Source organism: Lontra canadensis, unplaced genomic scaffold, assembly GCF_010015895.1.
Source record: "Lontra canadensis isolate GAN:19392208 unplaced genomic scaffold, GSC_riverotter_1.0 scaffold27, whole genome shotgun sequence".
NCBI classification, from domain to species: Eukaryota; Metazoa; Chordata; class Mammalia; order Carnivora; family Mustelidae; genus Lontra; species Lontra canadensis.
Genome location: NW_022631021.1, coordinates 7,977,392 through 7,995,036, shown reverse-complemented (window position 1 = coordinate 7,995,036; position 17,645 = coordinate 7,977,392). Strand labels below are relative to the sequence as shown.

The 17,645-nt window shown below is 35.2% G+C and overlaps 1 pseudogene; it reads right to left on the bottom strand.

Annotated features, from left to right (window-relative positions):
• Positions 1–16,626: 16,626 nt before the first annotated feature.
• On the bottom strand, positions 16,627–17,097 carry LOC116871722 (annotated as a pseudogene).
• Between the last annotated feature and the right edge of the window lie 548 nt (positions 17,098–17,645).

Sequence of the window (17,645 nt, the reverse complement as noted above, 5' to 3'; positions counted from 1 at the left end):
TAGTTAATAATACTGTATTGTATATTTGAAAATTGCTGAGAGTAAATCTTAAAAGTTCCCACCACAAGAAAAAAATTGTACCTATGTATAGTGACGGATGTTAACCAAACTTATCATAGTGATCCTGTTGGAATATATGCAAATGTTAAATTATTATGTAGTACATCCCAAATTATGTTATATGTGAATTATACGTCCATTAAAAAGTTAACAATGTCTGGTATCCGATCAAAATAAAATAAGCATACAAAATATCAAGAAGATATAATTCATAACTATAGGAAAAACCATGAGAGACTGTGGACTCTGAAAAACAAACTGAGGGTTTGGGAGGGGAGGAAAGTGTGAGGTTGGGTGAGCCTGGTGGCGGGTATTAAGGGGGGCACATATTGCATGAAGCCCTGGGTGTGTTGCATAAACAATGAATTTTGGAACACACACCAAGAAATTAAATCAGATTAAATTATAAATAAATAAATGTGCACAAAAAAAGAAATTATATAAAATGATAAAATTAACAGATAAAGACTACAAGACCACTATTAAAAATATTATAAATATGTTCATGGGTAAATCAACACTAAAAATAACTTAAAATGATGAGAAATAGAAAATATTTTTAAAGACCCAATAAAACTTCTGTGCCTAAAAATACAATATCTAAAATTAAATATACCAACTTGGATTTATAGAACAGACATCATAGAAGAAAAGACGAGACCTTGAAGACATAGCAATGACTTACAAGGGGAAAAAGACAAAATTGATAGAAGTGAAGTGACAAATGAAGCAATATTAAGTAGTATAATAGACATGTAACAGAAATCTGAAAAAGAGGAGTGGCCAATGTTTTTCCAAACTCGATAAAAATTATAAACTCACAGATCCAAGAAATTCTCATGTATTTAAGCAGAAGAGAAAGACAAATGCAAAAAAAAAAAAAAAAAAAAGAGGGGGCATATTGTTGAAATTGTTGCATATTGTTGAAAGTATATTGTTGAAAGAGTATATTGTTAAAAGATTCTTAGAGTGTACATCAAATGTGTCAATTTATTTAAAGACAGACACTGGTAAGGAAAAATGCCTATTATAAACAAGAACAAAAAAAATAAAAATTTCACTTATATTTGGAACCTAAAAAAACAATAGAAATGAACAAACAGAAAAAGCAGAAACAGATCTATAAATACAGAAAACAAACTGGTGGTTGCCAGAGTAGAGGGAAATGTGTGATGGGCAAAGTGAGTGATTAAGAGTAAGAGATACAGGCTTCAAGTTACAGAATAAGTCAGGTGGATGAAACGTACAGCATAGAGAATATAGTCAATGGTATTATAATAGTGTTGTATGATGACAGATGGTAGCCACACTTGTGGTGAGTTGTCAAATCACTACATTGTACACCTGAAAATAATGTAATATTCTGTGTCAGCTATATTTTAATGAAAAAAAAAACAAATTAAAAGAAAACTAATTAATCAATAGAGATAAAATCTTAAACAAATTAAATTCATAGAAAAGAAGACAAAGCAAAGAGAAAAGGGGAAACAAAGTGAAAGTAAATAGTAAAATATTGATTGAAATTGATCATAGTAGTTATATTAATGTAAATGGACTAAAAACACAACTTACATACTTTAATTAAAAATTATTATACTGCTAAAATATGGTAGCCATCATATGAGCTTAGAGTCAGTGAGTCATAGTCTTTCTGTTGGTGGGCCTTGCCTTGGTGTTGATGGATGCTGACTGATCAGGGTGATGGTTGCTCAATTTGGCATGGCTGTGGCAACTTCTTAAATAAGACAACAATGAATTTTGCTGCATTAATTCTTCCTTTCAAGAATGATTCTCTGTAGCATGCAATGCCATTTGATGCCATTTTACCCATAGAACTTCTTTAAATATTGAAGGCAAATCTCTTAAAGCCTGCCACTGCTTTATGAACTAAGTTTATGCAATACTCTAAATGCTTTGTTTCATTTCAACAATCTTTACAGCATCTTCACCAGGAATAGAACCCATCTCAAGAAACCACTTCACCCGTCCATAAAAAGCAACTCCTTGGGGCACCTGGGTGACTCAGACAGTTCAACTCAAGTCAAGATCTCAGGGTTGAAGATCAAGCCCAGGGTTGGGCTCTGCTCTCAGCTTGGAGTTTGCTTGGGATTTTCTTCTTCTTCCTCTGCCCCTCCCCCAGCTCACACATGCACTCTCTCTCTAAAATAAATAAATCTTAAAAAAAGCAACTCCTCTTTCATTCAAGTTTTATGAGATGGCAACAACTCAGTCACATTTTTCAGTCTCCATGTCTAATTCTAGACCTCTCGCTATTTCCACTACATCCGCAGTTCCTTCCTCCACTGAAGTCTTGAATCCCTCATAGTCATCCATGAGAGTGGGAATCAATGTTCTCCAAACCCTTGTTAATATTGATATTTGGACCTCGTCCCATGAATCACACATACTTTTAATGGCATTAGAATGTGAATCCACTCCAGAAGTTTTCTAATATACTCTGCCCAGATACATCAGAGGAATCATTCATGGCAGCTATAGTCTTACAAAATGTGTTTCTTAAATACTGACTTAAGGGACACTTGGGTGGCTCAGTTGGTTAAGCATCTGCCTTCAGCTCAGGTCATGATCCCAGAGTCTTCAGATCAAGTCCCACTTTGGGCCCCTTGCACAGCAGGGAGCCTACTTCTCCCTCTGCCTGTTCTGCCTGCAGCTCTCCACTTCTGCTCTCTCTCTCTCCGACAAATTAAAAAATAAAAAATCTTAAATACTGACTTAAAAGTTGAAATTATTTCCTGATCCATGGGCTACAGAATGAATGTAGTGCTAGCAGGCATGGAAACAACAATAATCTCATGCATATTTCTATCAGAGTTCTTGGGCGACCAGGTGCATTGTCAATGAACAATAGTATTTTGGAATAAATCTTTTTTTCTGAGCAGTAGATCTCAACAGTGGGCTTAAAATATTCAGTAAACCATGCTGTAAATAGATGTGCTATCATCCAGACATTATGGTTCCATTTATAGAGCACAGGCAGAGTAGATTTAGCATAACTCTTAAAGGCCCTACAATTTTCAGAATGGTAAATGAACACTGTCTTCAACTTAAAATCACCAGCTGCATTAGCCTCTAACAAGAAAATCAACTTATCTGGTGAAGCTTTGAAGTCAGGCAGTGAATTTCTCTCTCTAGATATGAAAGTCCTAGATGGCCCCTCCATATGTATTTTATATGTATTTTATTTATTTATCTGAGAGAGAGAGCATGAGCAGAGGGGAAGGGCAGAGGGAGAGAGAGAAACAGACTCCCCACTGAGGAGGGAGCCTGATGCAGGACTTGATCCCAGGACCCTGGGATCATGACCTGAGCCAAAGGCAGATGCTTAACTGACTGAGCCACCCAGGTACCCTGATGGCCTCTCCTTCCAATGAAAACGATTTCATCTGCATTGAAAATCTTGTTTTAGCCACTTTCATTAGTTATCCTAGCTAGATCTGGTTAACTTGCTGCAGCTTTTACTCATCATTTGCTGCTTCACCTTGTACTTTTATGTTATGGAGATGGTTTCTTTCCTTAAACCTCATGAACCAACTTCAAGTATTTCTTCTTTGTCTACCTCACCTCTTTCAACTTTCATAGAATTGAAGAAAGTTAGGGCCTTGCTATGGATTGGGCTTTAGCTTGAGGAAATATTATGGCTGCTTGGATCCTCTATCCAGACTTCTAAAATTTTCTTCATATCTGCAATAAGACTATTTTGTTTTCTTGTCATTCATGTGTTCACTGAAGTAAAACTTTTAGTTCATAGTGAAAATTGTAAATTGAAATTTAATCTAAGTGGTTCAAGAGGCCTGGCTTTTGGCCTACCTTAGCTTTTGGCATGCCTTCTTCATTAGGCTTAATTATTTCTAGCTTTTGACTTTAAGTGAGAAATGTGAGACTCTTCTTTTCATTGAACACTTAGAAGCCATTGTAGAGTCATTAACTTGCCTAATTTCAATACAGATATATATCATGGAATAGGGAGGCCCATGAAAACGGAAAGAAATGGGTGAAAGACTGGTCAGTGGAACATTCAGACTATATACAACATTTATCAATGAGGTTAACTGTCTTATATGTGCATAGTTTGTGGGGCCCCAAAACACAATAGTAACAATCAGGATCACTGATCATAGGACAGAATAGCAAATATAGTAATAATGAAAATGTTTGAAATATTATACTATTTACTAAAATGAGACACACAAAGTGAGCAACTGTTGTTGGAAGAATGATGCTGATAAACTTGCTTGACACACAGTTGCCACAAACTTCCCTTTGAAAAAAAAAATACAATATCTGCAAAATGCAATAAATTAAAATGAGATAAATCTACATTGTGTTCTCTGATTGAAATAAGATTAAAGTGAAAATTAATGCCAAAAATATATATGGAAAATATATATGGAAAACAAATATTTGGAATTTAAATAACACACTGCTAAATAACTTGTTTCCAAAAATATCAAGAGAAAATTAGAAAAATATTTAAACTGAATTAACATAAAAATAGAATATATCAAAAGGTGTGTGAATAAATAAAATCATGCTTAGAGGGAAATTTATAGCAATCAATACTTGTATTAAAAAATAAGAAAGAGCTAAAAATCAATGATCTCAGCATCTACCTTGAGAAACAAGAAAAAGAAGAGCAATTATACAAAAAGTGAACAGATGGAAGGAAATAATAAAAACAGGAGCAGAAATTAGTTGAAAAGAGAAAATCAATGGAGAAAAATCAATGAAACCAAAACCTATTTGTTTGAAAAGATTAGTAAAGTTGATAAGCTTCTAAATAGCCTCGTTAAACATACAAAATCAGTCTTCCAAGTTGTGTGACCTGAATGTAGTTAATTGACTGAAGGTCATATATGTTATTTGAGTTTACGTAAATTGACAAGGTAACTTAATAAGCCTATCTTCCATCCAGTATATCAGACTTTGTGAAAAAAGTGTAGGAGCAGGTTTGAGTAGACATAAAATCATGCAACAACGAAAGAGTTGCAGATATTGGCGGTTTTGAGCATTCGACACAATAGGTGTTGGGTGGAAATAGTAGCTTTCCCTGAATATATTCAAGTTGGCTAAGCTGCAGAAGTATTAGACCTGCTGCATGACTACAGAGAGCATGAATAATACAAGTGCATGAAAGATAAAAAGAACAAATATGGGTCCCTAAAGAACAGAATTCTGCGTTTTCTGAATTCTTACTGCACACTATTTGATATTCTTTTGTGGTGTTATCACACTTCTGTTACAACACTTGTATAAATACCATCACCTTAAAGGGAGAATAATTATTTAATTTATATTTCCCTCAGCATCCATATCGGACACAGAATTACAGTTTGTGACTAAAGATTTTTTAAACAGTGGATCATTATTGCTATTAGAAGAAAAAAAAAAGGGACAAAGGAAGAGAAAGAGGAGGTAAAGGAGGAAGGGAAGGAATCAAAAAGTAGGATAATTTGACAGTTACTCAGTTATCCTCAACAGAAAAGTTCAGGTAAAGCTGGATGACTTTTCTTTTGGTTTGTCACTAAGGTCATAGAAGGAGTGAATGGAATGTTAGAAGGCTGTTTCACAAATTGTATGGTGGAAACCATTGCTACTTAAAATCTGACCCCTGCATTGTTGCCAGTCAACACCTGTGTGTTTTTGAAACCTGATGAGATGAAGCACACAAAAGGAGAGTAAGTATGTAGGAATATTTATAGTAACTGGGTAGGTTAATTTTTATGTCTTTTGGGTCTAATTATAAAAAATGGGAACTTTTATTTTGTATGTCTTTATTTTTATTGTATTTTACAAAAGTATCAGCCCACACAAAATAGGTTTGTTTTTTTTTCTGTTGTAAAACAAAATAGTCTCCCCAAAATATTTTGTCCTGTGAGTATTCCATGACAAAATGAGTTCAGGGGCATCTGGGTGGTTCAGTGGGTTAAAGCCTCTGCCTTCAGCTCAAGTCATGATCTCAGTGTCCTAGGATGGAGCCTCGCATAAGGCTCTCTGCTCAGCAGGGAGCCTGCTTCTCTCTCTCTCTCTCTCTCTCTCTCTGCCTGCCTCTCTGCCTACTTGTAATCTCTGTCAAATGAATAAATAAAATCTTTTTAAAAAAAGTGAGTTCAAGAAATGTTTTATTGTGTTTTTCTTATATTTTTACAGGGCACTTTGAAATGTTAAAGCCTGAATAATCTGGATCTGCCCCTTTAGTTTTGTTAACCCAGAATTTTTAAAGCCTTTTTGAACTCAGAATTATTTTCATAATAATACTATCCAGATCCTGGGGGAAAAGTACTCAGGAAAACACACTTAGAATTATGATATCAGAATTATGAAGTTTCCAAATTTGTGACATTTTAATGATCATGTCAAAATGTTAACTCTTTCAAATTTTTAACCATATTGAAAAGCTTTTCAATTATTTATGAGAAATCTGTTGATGTGTAATTAACTGGCAATTTTTTTGTCAACTTTTCTATGCCCAGAAATCAACTGATTCTCCTTTCAAATAATAAAGTTATATATATACACATAAGTTAAATTGCATGCCATATGTTTTGAATGGCAATAGGTTAAATAATAATTACCTTAAAAATTACAAATAGAAAATACAGTTGACCCCTGAAGAACACCAGGGTTAGAAATGTCTAACACTTATTCAGTTTTGACTCCCCAAAAACTTAACTGCTAATAGCCTACTGTGGACTGGAATCCTTACCAATAATATAAATAGTCATTTAACATATGTTTTATATGTTATTTGTATTAAATACTTATTCTAACAATAAAGTAACCTAGAGAAAAAGAATGTCATTAGGAAAATCATAAGGAAGAGAAAATACATTTATAGTACTATACTGTATTTACTTAAAAAAAAATCTATACATCAGCGGACCTGCATAGTTCAAACCCATGTTGTTCAAGGGTCAACTGTAGTTTATTGCTTCTTAAGTATATTTTTAACTAGTTAATAAATTCAGAATATAAACTTTGTAATAATAAGCTATATTTTATCATTTATAATTTTTAAATATATTTTATTTCTATTTAAGTGTATTTTATATTTATATTTTAAAATAATTCTAAATTGTCATCATTCAGCTTTCATATGAAATCATTTTTCTAATTGCTTTTGATAAACTATTTTAATATCTTAATATCTCTCCCCGAGGATAGCACTTCTATTTATTTGGTGCCTTCTTTTCTATATGTTTTAGAGAGTTTATCAATGTCCATTTTTCAGTGTTCATTTTTTCCAAGATCAACTATGTATACAATTAAAAAAGAAAGTCAAAGGTATAACATAGTCTTCCATAACTTCTAAAATATCCAAAATGTAAAACTATTAGAAACATTCTTTACCCTTACAATTTTCTTTTCTTGCATGAGATAAACTTTGAGAGCTATAAAGCCTGTTGGAAAATTGCCAAGTACAATTAATTAGTAATGGTAGATGTTAGATAATTGAAAAAAATACTTTAATTTGACCCACTAATCAAAGTTACTTTCTCTCACTTTTTATATTACACATAAAATTATTATCCTTTGTAGTAAGATTTTATTTCCTTTTCATATTTACTTGAGCTAGTAAAGGCATTAGAAAACAGAAACTCTTAGCATAAAATATGTTATGGTTATAAAATATTCTGTGGCCATTTATGAATTTTAAGATTCATTAAAATTGGCTTGGCTACCTGTATATAATATTTCAAGTTCAGAAACAATGATTTATGCCAAATGGATCAAACAATCCTGGTCAAATTTTGAGATTTGCTCAAGGAAGGGAAATATTTCAGAAACTTGGGATTTAAAATAATTTTAACATTGTTAACTCAGTCTTTATTTTTTAAGAAGAAAAAACAAAAATAAGAATTTTTCTTGTTACCTTCTGTGAGACACCCTTGAAAGGAGATATTGACAAATAGGTAGATATCTATGTAATATCTGCATTCAAGAACAAGAGAAAAGAGACGGGATTGTTTTCAAATATTTGAAGTGTTAGATTTATTTTATATAGTTATAAATCTAGGACCAATGAATATACACTAAAGAATAGATTCTATGATTTGACTAAATATTGTCAAAGCTCTAGTAAATTCTTGAGAATTGGAAGTCTTTTTCACATTGTAATAGAAAATATAACCTCTAGGTAAACTTATACCTAGAGTTCCATCTAGTAACAAATGACTCAGATGTGAATCTTATGTCCGTAACTGACTAAAAATAACATTTTCTTACTAAACTTAAAGTTAAAAAAATCAAGATAAAGATTTTGCAACTACTGCCAGTTCTTAAGGAGCTATTTATTTAAATCATCCTTTGGCCACTGGATTTGATAGAAGAGAAGGTTACACAGTTACTCTGAATTATTAATTGAGTATAATGTATCATCATTGCTTCATAATTGAAGAAAAGATTTTTTTCCCCCTTTTCTGGGATCCAAAATACCAAAAGGAGCATTTTCCCCCACCTCCACAATAAAAACATAGTTTGGCCTGTGAGAAATAAAAGATGTGGATACATTTTTTTTTTCTTTTTCAAATCTCAGAAAATCACATTTTGTATAATTATGTCATTGGCCCACAATTTTCACTAATATTGTATGTTTAGAAACTCTAGGCCATAGTGGTTACACGTGCAGAATTTGGACTCAAATAGATAATGGGCTAATGTAGAGCATGAAATCATCCATAATACCTGACTTGCTAAAATGTAGCACAGAGGCCACTGTGGTATGGGAGGGTTTCAGAGAAGGGTGTAGGCCTTTGGAATGCCTGAGGCCTGTGTGATCACTCTGCTGTAGGAATACCTCCCACAGTTGCCTTTGGGAAGTTTTCTCAGCTCAAAGAGCCCAGCCTGTGATCTAAGAGATGTATGCATTGCCCCTTAGTGTCTGTTTAGCTTAACTGGTAGAACACAGTGATTAGCATATCTTTCCCATAAACAGATCCTCCCAGTTCCAGTAAGACCCTTTGTCATGCATCACTATGCTTGAGAAACAGTGATAGGGAGTTGCTATTATCCTGAAGGACCAATAAAAGCAGGAGCAAAGAAGAGCAAAGGGTCTTGTCTCTTAGCGTTGACCCCTTTGCCTTCTCTCTCTTTCACAGCAAAGTTTGGAGTAATCTTTCATCCCTGGGTCCAGGGATTTGCTGGCCATTCCTGGCCAAGAGACTTAATCAAATTCTGGTTCTATGAGCCATTGTAAAAAGCATGAAAGTTATAATAATTATACATAGAATTCATGATCATACCAGTTATAGGTATTGGACATTTCTTACTGACAGTCTAAATATGAAGATCAAATTAGATAATGTATACAAAATACTGTACAAATCATAGTGTATGATATGAAACTAATTTTAGTGTAGTTCTTTTAATATTGTTAATATTCACCAATATTGTGCTAAGGCCTAAAGCGTGCTTATTTAAACACTCTATTATGCTACATAGAAAAATTTATTTCCATATTAAGTATGTCATATATGTATAAAAAATACTTTTTGAAAAGATTTTACTAATCTATTTGAGAGAGAGAGAAAGCATGAGGAGAGGAAAGGAGAGGCAGAGGGAGAAGCAGACTCCCCTCTGAGCAGGGAGCCCAACACAGGACTAGATCCCAGGACCCCAGGATCATGAGCTAAGCTGAAGGCAGATGCTTAACCAACTGAGCCACTCAGATGCCCCCAAAATCTGGATATCTGTTATGTAGAAGAATGCATTTGAGGAGTGAGGGCCTGTTGCATTTTAAGGTGAATTATTTTTCTTTATTTGTACTTCCCATACTTGTATAATGCTGAATTTGAAAGAGTTAATGCAATATTAGCTATTGTTTCAATAAAATATTACTTTATATGGGGGCACCTGGGTGGCTCAGTGGGTTAAGCCTCTGCCTTTGGCGCAGGTCATGATCCCAGGGTCCTGGGATTGAGCCTCGCATCAGGTTCCCTGCTCAGCAGGAAGCCTGCTTCATGCTCGCTCTCTCTCTCTCTGCCTGCCTCTCTGCCTGCTTGTGATCTCTCTCTCTCTCTGTCAAATAAATAAATAAAATCTTTAAAAAAATGTTACTTTATATGATTTTTAAAAGGTATACATGTGATGATCATCAAGTTAATTAATATTCCCATCACCTTGTATAGTTACCTGTGTGTGTGTGTGTGTGTGTGTAGTGAGAAACAAGCTCTATTTTTAGCAAGTTTCTGATATATGATATTATTAACCATAATCACCATTCTGCTCCAATAGATCCCCAGAATCTATTCATCTTATAATTGAAAAATTGTACCGTTTCACCTTCATCTCCTCACTTCCCCTTATTCCCAGCTCTAGGCAACTACTATTCTCCTGATTCTATGAGTTTTATTTTTTAGATCCTACCTATAAATGAGAATTTACAAATGAATATTTGTCTTTCTATGTCTGGCATGTTTCACTTAATATAGTATCTTCTAGGTTCAATGGAAATGGCAGGATCTCCTTCCATGTTAACATTGAGTAATACTCCATCATATATGACATTGTCTCATCTATTCATCAGAGATTGTTTCCATAGCTTGGCTATTGTGAATAATGCTATAATGAATATGGGACTACAGATATCTTTTTGAGACACTGATTTCATTTCCTTTGGATATGTACCCAGAAGTGGGATTGTTGGAACATATGGAAGTTTTATTTTTAATTTTTTTTTATTAATCTCCATTCATTTTCCATAATGGCTATACCAATTTACATTCCCACCAATAGTGTACAAAGGTTTTCTTTTGCAACAGAGAAGCTTTTTATTTTGATGCAATCCCATGATTATTTTTGCTTTTGTTGCTTATACTTTTGGTGTCAAATCTGATCATTGCCCAGACTAAGGTTAAGGAGCTTTTCCCCTATGTTTTCTTCAAGAAGTTTCACAGCTTCAGGTCTTACATTTAAGTCCTTAGTCCATTTTGAGTTTGGTATAATCCATTTTCTGTATGGTATAAATAAGGTGTTTAATTTCAGTCTTTGCATGTGGATACTCAATTTTTCTAACACCATTTTTTGAAAAGACCACCATTTCTTTATTGTTTATTCTTAGCATCCTTGTCAGAGAGTAGCTAAATCTGCATGGGTTAATTCTGTTCTCTAGGCCTTTGTGTGTCTTCTTTTATGCCAGTACCATACTGTTTTAATTACTATAGCTTTGTAATACAGTTTGAAATCCGGAAGTATGTTGCTTCCAGCTTTGTTCTTTCTCAAGTTTGCCTTAGTTATCGGAGTCTTTTTTTTTTTTTTTGTGGTTCCATATTAATTTAAGGATTGTTTTTTCTATTTATGTGAAAACTGCCATTGCAATTTTCATAAGTATTGTATTGAATGTGTTGATTGCTTTGGGTAGTGTGAATATTTTACCAATAATAGCTCTTCTAAACCATGAACACAGAGTATTTTTCCATTTATGTCTTTTCAATTTCTTTTATCAGTATTTTATAATTTTCAGTGTACAGAACTTCACCTTCCTGGCTAAATTCTTCACTATCTTATTCTTCTTAATGTTATTATAAAAGGGATTATTTTCTTAATTTCTTTTTTGAATTGTTCATTGTATATAGAAATGCAACTGATCTTATATATTGATTTTATATCCTGAAACTTAAGTTTATTTTAGTTTTAACCATTCTTTGATTTTTTTTTTAAGATTTTATTTATTGACACAGAGAGAGAGCACAAGTAGGGGAAGCAGCAGGCAGAGAGAGAAGCAGGCTTCCCACTGAGCATGGAACCTGACGTGGGGCTCGGTCCCAGGACCATGGGATCAAGACCTGAGCTGAAGGCAGATGGTTAAACAACTGAGCCCCTCAGGTGCCCCTTTTAATGGTTTTTGATGGTGTTTTCTATATGTAAGATCATATCAGATGCAAAAGGAGACAAATTTAGCTTCTTCCTTTCTGATTTCTTTTATTTCTTTTCTTACCAAATTTCTCTGGCTAGGTCTTCCAATATTGTACTGAATAGAAATGGAGAGAGCAGACACCTTTGTCTTATTCTTGATCTTAGAGGAAAATCTTTCAGCTTCTTACATTGATTAGCTGTTGGCTCATTATATTTGGACTTTACTATGATGAGGTCCATACTTTCTATACTAATTTGTTTAGTTTTTATCATGAATGCATGTTGACTTTTCTCAAGTGGTTTTTTTTTTCACATCTATTGAGATGATAATATGGTTTTTATCCTTTATACTGTTAATATGGTATATCGTGTTTATAGATTTGCATATATTTAACCATCCTTGCATCCAAGGGATAAATCCCACTTCATTATTTCTTATAATGTGCTGTTGAATTTGATGTAATAGCATTTTGTTGAGAATTTTTGCATGATATTAGCCTGGAATGTTATTTTTGTGAAATAACCTTGTTTAGCTTTGGTATGAGGCTAATGCTGGCCTCATAAAATGAATTTGCAAGTATTTACACCTCTTCAATTTTTTGGAAGAGTTTGAAACGGATAGACAAATTTTAAGTGATTAGTAAAACTTACTCATGGAAGTTTCTTGTTCTGGGTTTTTCTTTGTTGGGAGGTTTTTGATTACTCCTTCAATCTTCTTGCCCCTTATTGGTCTGATAAGATTTTCTATTTCTTCATGATTCAGTCTTGGAAGCTTGTAGGTTTCTGGGAATATATCAGTTTCATTTAGGTTTTCTAATTTGTTGGTATATAATTATTCATAGCAGTCTCTTACACTCCTTTGTATTTCTGCAGTATCAGTTGTGATATCTCCTTTCTCATTTATAACTAGTCCTCTTATTACTTGGCAGTCTTGCTAAAGATTTGTTAATATACTTATATTTTCAAGAAACCAGTTCTTAGTTTGTTTATCTTTTATATTGGCTTTCTAGTCTCAATTTCATGTATTTCTGCTTTAATCTTTATTATTTCCTTCCTTCTGCTAAATTTGGGCTTAGTATTTTGTCCTTTTTCTAGATCCTTGGAATAAGTTTGTTTGAGGTTTTTCTTTTTGTTAATATAGGCATTTATCACTATAAATTTCCCTTATAAATCTGCTTTTTCTGCATCCCATATGATCTGACATTTATATTTTCATTTTTGTCTATCTTAAAACTTTTTCATTTCCCTTTTGATTTCTTTCTTGACCCATTGTTGTTTAGGAGTGTGATGTTTAATTTGCTCATTTGTGGATTTTTAAATTTTCCTATTACTTATTTATAGATTTATACCATAGTGGACAGAAAAAATACTTGACATGATTTCAAACTTAATTTATTAAGATTTGTTCTGTAGTCCAACATATAGACTATCTTGCGTGATGTTTTTTTATACTTGAGAATAATGTGTATTCTTTTGTGTTGGATCGACTGTTCTGTATGTTTGATAAGTCCATTTGATCTATAATGTTATTGAAGTCCAATGTTTCCTTATTGATTATCTGTTGGGAAGATCCATTCATTTATGAAGTGGGATATTGAAGTTACCTATTATTGTGTTGCTGTCTATTTCTCTTTTCAGTTCTAATAATATAGATAGAATATTATTGTATACTTTTTTTCATTCATTAAGCCACTGTATGGATTTTAATAGCATGCATGTAACCAGGTTTGCAGATAGGTATGGCTCCCCTTAGGTCCCTAGAAGAGCTCCAAACAGGTCACTGGGAGAAACCTGGGTAGGCAGTATTGGCCCCAGACTACAGTTCAGAGGAGCTGGAACCAAGTCATAGGGCTTTATTATCTGCACTCAGACCAAAGCCTGCAGTCCTATCTCCAAAGGTTCAGATGAGTGTGTCTTCTTGTGAATTTCTGAGCAAGCAGGATCACTTGTAGATTGTAGCTGGGATGGGATGGAACTGAGTTACAAGGGCATTTCAGAATATTCAACTGGATTAGACTGAAACCAGGAGGCTTACCTTAGAGCTGGGACAGCTGTGTCTCTTGCCTGGTTTTAGACTGGCAGAGCTAGAAGTTAAGAGGGGCTAGAGCTGGGTCATGGGTTGCCCCGTGGTCCACAGCAAAGAACCAGGTCTTGGCCTGTTACCCAGGGTATGGATGGACTCCTGCTGAGTCCCTTGGCGAATGGTGCCAGTGGCAGAACCAAGGCCAAATGGGGTTGTAGCCTAGTCCACAGAGTGACAGAATACTGTCTCTATCTAGGTCTACAGTCAGAGTTTGTCACCTGGGCACAGGTCTGCTTCCTCAAAATAGACCTTCTTGGTATTGGCTCCCCCAGAATTTCGCAATCTCCTACCTTGATCTTAAACTTCCCACAAAGACATTTTTTTCTGTGGATGGCTGCCAAATTATTGTTGCTGAGGGAAAAATACAAGTAGGAAATATTAGTGCCATTTTGTCACCATCTCAAATGTTTTGTAAGTATCTGTCTTCAATTTATAATAGAAACTGGAAAAAAATTACAGTGTAATCCAAGCCAATACATAATAAGTTCCAAAATGTCTATAGTTACAATTAATGAGGCTTTAAGTAAGTAGCATCTTCATGGACAAAATGGAACTTAACTCTCTGAATGAAGTATTTAGTTCATATAATGAAATTCCTTTATTTCTTCTCTTCTCTTATTCTTGTCTCTTTAGATAACTAAAACTGTCGCAACAGATATAAATTTTAGCCATAAAATTAGATAATTTTTTCAAAAAGTTAAGTAAATATTTCAAATTTGTGGCTTTAGCAGACATGCAAAATTTCAAAAAAAATCTGCCTTCACTAGACATGAACAGATTCAAGTAAATATATGCTTTCCTAAATAACCCTGCCAGGGAATCTGGGCCTTCTACTAAAATGGGGTTGCCATTTGAAGCAGGTGGATTCTGCTATTGTTTTAGACTCCTCCTTTCCTTCTCTAACATCTTTCAGTAATAAGAAGTTAGATAAGACCAACATAACCTCCTTATTCAAGTGTCTCAATTCCTCTTTGAAAGTCCTTGACCAAGTAAGACAAACCATCTTGAGATATGCTCATTTCTTAGAAAACAACATCTTTAATCTGTGTATTTTTAATGAACTTAAAATATCTGTTAAAACAACTAGGCACATGGGGCACCTGGGTGGCTCAGTGGGTTAAAGCCTCTGCCTTCGGATCGGGTCATGATCCCAGGGTCCTGGGATCAAGCCCTGCATCGGGCTCTCTGCTCAGCGGGGAGCCTGCTTCCCCCTCTCTCTCTGCCTGCCTCTCTGCCTACTTGTGACCTCTCTCTCTCTGTCAAATAAATAAAAAATATCTTAAGAAAAAATCAACTAGGCACAGAGGGAGGGTTATAACAAAGGATAGAGAGACCACATAGAGAACAACAGGAGAGACAGAGACAGAGTAAAATGGAGACTACAATCCCAATGCTGCAAACTTCAGTAGGGAGAGCTATGACTGAAGAATCAGTGCAGGTTTATCTGCCCTGAGGCATAGAAAAAAAAGCAACAATTTAAAGGGAAACTAACTGATAAGTGAACTAACCCTAAAAAGTCCACCAAACAGTGGGGTTAATACCTAGAATTCTCTCCAGGGTCAAAAGTACCCACCTTAGCTCTACCTGTCCCACCAAGCTGCCCAAATGTGGTACATGCCAGGAAACTGCACCCACTACAAACCCAGCCATCTTGCCAAGGCAGCACAGGCAAAAAGCACCCAACTGCACCCACTTCAGTTCCAGCTGTCTTGTCAGGGACCCCCTGCAACAAATAGCCCCAAGGAACACCAGCCCGGAATCCACTCCATCTTCTACTACCCTGTCATGGTACCACCTGTGTGGAGTGCCCCAAAAATCCCAAACCCATGCCGGTAAGTCAGAGCTGGCTACTGAAAGCCACAAGGCATACACAGTCTACATAGGGCATGTTACTACAAAAGGCCACCCATTCAAGACTGGCAGAGTGTTCATGTAAACACACAGAAATTTAGACAAAATAAGGAGACAAGAATATGTTCCAAATAAAAGAACAAAACGAAACACAAAAAGGAACTAGTAACATGGAGATAGACAAACTACCTGATAAAGAGCTCAAAGTAATGCTGATAAAGATGCTCACTGGACTTGAGAGCAGAATGGATGAACTCAGTGAGGACTTCAACAAAGAGATAGAGAACATACAAAAAGAGTCAATCAGATTTGAAGAACACTACTGTGGAGAAAAAAAAAATACACTACCGGAAATCAACAGCAAATAAGAGGATTTAGAAGAAAATATTGACAATCTGGAAGACAGAGTAATGGAAATCACCCAGCAGAACAGCAAATAGAAATTTTTAAAAATATGAAAACAGGTGAAGGAACCACTGGGACATCAAGCATACTGACATTTGCTTTACGGGGTTCCCAGAAGAAAAAGAGAAAGAGGCAGAAAACTTATTTGAGGAAATAACAACTGAAAACTTCCCTAACTAAGGAAGGAAGCAGATACCTGGGTCCATGAATCACAGAGAGGCTTGAACAAGATAAAGCCAAGGTCTACATAGAGATAATAATTAAAAAATCAAAATTAAAGGTAAAGGGAGACTCTTTTTTTTTTTTTTTTTTTATCATGAAAAAATTGTATTTAGATTTAGCCAGCTGGACTCAGTTTAGATGATCCCAATTTTGTTGGCAACATCCAAAGCATCATAGTCAGGGGCCAGCCGAACGTATGCCTTCTTCTCTCCATCAGGCCTGATTAAGGTGTTGACCTTGGCTACATCAATGTCATAGAGCTTCTTCACAGCCTGTTTGATCTGGTGCTTATTGGCCTTGACATCCACAATGAACACAAGTGTGTTGTTGTCTTCTATTTTCTTCATGGCTGACTCAGTAGTCAGGGGGAACTTGATGATGGCATAGTGATCAAGCTTGTTTCTCCTGGGGGCGCTCTTTCAAGGGTATTTGGGTTGCCTTCGGAGACGCAGAGTCTTGGGTCGTCGGAACGTAGGTGATGTGCGGATCTTCTTTTTTTTGTGACTGTGGACGCCTTTCAGCACCGCTTTCTTGGCCTTCAAAGCCTTTGCTTTGGCTTCGGCTTTGGGAGGGGCAGGGGCTTCCTTCTTAGCTTTCGGCGCCATCTTCGTCGGTAAAGGGAGACTCAAACACAGCAAGAGTAAAGCAACTCCATGCAAACAAGGGAAACACTATAAGATCATTATCTGAGGGGCACCTGGGTGGCTCAGTGGGTTAAGCCTCTGCCTTCAGCTCAGGTTATGATCTCAGCATCCTGGGATCGAGCCCTGCATCAGGCTCTCTGCTCAGTGGGGAGCCTGCTTCCCTCTCTCTCTGCCTGCCTCTCTGCCTACTTGTGATCTCTCTGTCAAATAAATAAATAAAATCTTAAAAAAAAAAAAAAAAGATCATTAGCTGAATTTTCAGCAAATTTTGCAGTCCAAAAAGGAGTAAAATGATATATTCAAAGTACTGGAAAGAAAAATCTTGTGACCCAGAATACTCTATCCAGCAAGGTTATCATGTGGAATTGAAAGAGAGATAATTTCCAGACAAAATTAAAGGAGTTTATCACCACAAAACTGGCCATACAGAAAATGTAAAAGATTCCCTAAGATGGAAAGAGGAGAGGCCATAATCAGAAATAAGAAAATTATTAAAGAAAAACATTTCA